Genomic DNA, 2,850 nt, shown 5'->3' with positions numbered 1-2,850 from the left:
ACGTGAGTGCGACAGGGGGCCCCCTGTGGGCGCCGGGAGGCGGGAAGAGGGGGAATGTGGTTGTGAGGTTGGTGCAGAAAACCGCATACACAACTACACGTGACACTCGATACTCGGCATGTCCCGGAAACTGCTCTCCACCCGCCACATAACTCCACCAGGACTAATACCCGCCGGCAGCACCTTTGCACCCACCATCCCTCCTCCCTCTCGCCCAACTCCAACCGCCGCTACGCCCTTACAAAACCCTTTTTTTCCACGCGCACACAAACTCAACCAACGTCTCGCTCCACGTCGGCAATAGAACAGCACAACGCCCACTGCAACCGGACATAAGGACACCGCCCGCCACTACCAGCGAGGCGTCCGCGGAGCAGGTGGGGACGGGAGAGGGCAGGGGAAGCAGCAGCGTGGGAATGGACGGACCCGTGGGTCATACAGCGCTCTTTTTCCCTGGGATGCTTATGTGTTAGCTGGTAGTAGTTGGATGGTAGTTTGGCGGTTGGCACACCGAGACCTGCAGTCCAGCGCCCCTGTCATTGCCATGTCATTGCACCTGGTGTGTTCGGTCTGTCTGTCTGTCTGTCTGTCTGTCTGTCTGTCGAGTCAGTTTATCTATCTGTCTGTCTCGTTGTGTGCCGTTGTCTCGGCTGTTGACGTGTTTTGTCGTGTAGCTATTTCCCAAAGTCCCGTCACCTCCCATGAGGCCACATTGGCAAGTTGTTAAACGTGCGTTTTTGTTTTAGTTATTTGCGTATGTTTGTATGTGCTTCTGCATGAAAAGGTAACAGCAGCACGTCAACGGCGGCGGCCTGTACCCAATGAACGGTCCCTTGAGCTACGGGCTGCAAGACGTCTGCGATGTCAGCAGCAACCTCCGTATGATGGAGCCGTACGGCAACACGTACGGCAGCACGTACGGAATCGACCTCGCCTCCATGATGGGTGGCCCTTCAGACCCTCTCCTATCCATCTCTGGGTTGACTTTGTTGACCCCTTCGCCGTACTCAGCGCCGCTACCCGCCACCGCAGCTGCTTCTGTCGTCGGCGGATGCATCCCGGAACCCGTACTTGCCGCCGGTTCCATATCCTCCGCTGCCGCTGGTGCCGCCGCCGTCGCCGCCGCCGCCGGCGACGAGGAGGTTCAGCTTCCCTTGCCGCAGCCTTCTAACGTCGTCGCAGAGGCGATTGGCGCATATTTTGAGCCTTTGTTGTCGACGCCGCAGGCGCCACTGCCACCGTTGCCGTCGCTGCCTCAGGAGCCGTTGATGGACTGGCAACAAGCAGAGCAGCCGCCGCCGCCGCCGCAGCAGCAGCAGCAAACGGATCAGCAGCAAACGGATCAGCAGCAGCACGCGGAGGAGCACACTCAGGCAGCGGGCGAACTGCTGCAGGGAGCGGGGGTCGCGGGGCGCCAGGCAGCGGAGCAGGTGCTGGAATGGCAGCTTGCGGATGCAGTACTGCAGCGGCAAGACCAGCCGCTAACGTTGCACGTGCCTCCGTCGCCGCCGGCGCCGCTGCCTCTGCCTCATACTCATCATCAGCAGCAGCATAATGGGCAGCAACACAAGCAGCAGCAGCTAGAGCTGCAGCAGCCTTCGGAGGTACTGGAGCCGCCCCCACCGTTGCCACTGCAGCAGCAGCAGCACGACCAACAACAACAGTCGGCGGAGCCTCTGCAGCTGCAGGCGCCTGCGCAACTACAGCAGCAGCAGCAGCAGCAGCAGCAGCAGCAGCCGGGGTTACAGGGACTACTGGCGCCAGCGCTACCGCTGCCGCAACAGCCGCAGCAGAAGGAGCACCAAAACGACTTGGCGCTGGGGCAGGAGACACAGCTCTTGGATCAGCCGCAACAGCAGCAGCAGCAGCCGCTGCCCCCCTTACCACACTCACCTCTACCGCAGCAGACGGAAGAGGCATTGAAGCCGCCGCCGCCGCCGTCATCACTGCCGCCAGTGCCACCGCAGGAGCTATTGCAGCAGCAGCAGCAGCAGCAACAGCTACTTCTGAAGTCAACCCCAGAGCAGTCCGAGCCTGGGTTGCGGACAGCGATGGCGGCGGCTGAGACAGTTGCCGATGGCAGCCTCCTGGATTACAGCAGCAGCAGCAGCAGCAGCAGGAGGGGGAGAGTCGGGATGTTGCAGTTTCATCGCACCAGAGGGAGATCTTGCCTGCCGGCGCCAGTGGCGTTGCCAGTGGCGCCGTTGCTGCTTTCACTGCAACTGCCGGTGCTACTGCCCTTGCTGCTTCCAATGCAACTGCCGGTGCTACTGCCGAGGGGGCCGTGACCGTTGCTCATGGTGCTGCTCCCGGCGGGGTCGCGGCCAATGCTGCTACTGCGGCGGCTGCTACTGCCGTCAGTGGCGATGTCGCACCCGTGGGCGCTGCACAGGGTTCTCAGTGTTGGGCGGTTGGAGGCTCCGGTGCTTGGGCAGTAGCCGTGTTGGGCGGCGGCGCGTCCACTGTGGCGGCTGAGGAGGCTGTCGCGGCTGCCGCCGCTGAAGGGGCCGCTGCTACTGCCTGGGAGGTCATCGACGAGGTGGCAGCTGACGCAGTTGTAGGGCCCATCAGGACCGACATCAAGGTGCAGCGTGGGGCGGCGGCAGCGGCGGGAGCAGCTGTAGCAGCAATAGCGGCGGTGCATTCCGGGGCGGCGGCGGCAGCCGAAGCCAGCTGCGGTTCTGGCAGCGGTGCGATACGGGAGGGTGACGTACATGTCGCCGCTGATGCAGGCGGTCAACTACTGCCGGGTGTAATGTACGACGACCATGTGGCGGATATCCCAACTGTGAATGATGATGCCGTACCCGCTGACGCGGCAGCCCTGACGCCGCCACCGCCGTCGATCCG

The sequence above is a fragment of the Volvox carteri genome (assembly GCF_000143455.1).
Source record: "Volvox carteri f. nagariensis unplaced genomic scaffold VOLCAscaffold_59, whole genome shotgun sequence".
Lineage (NCBI taxonomy): Eukaryota > Viridiplantae > Chlorophyta > Chlorophyceae > Chlamydomonadales > Volvocaceae > Volvox > Volvox carteri.
This window is presented reverse-complemented; position numbering follows the sequence as displayed.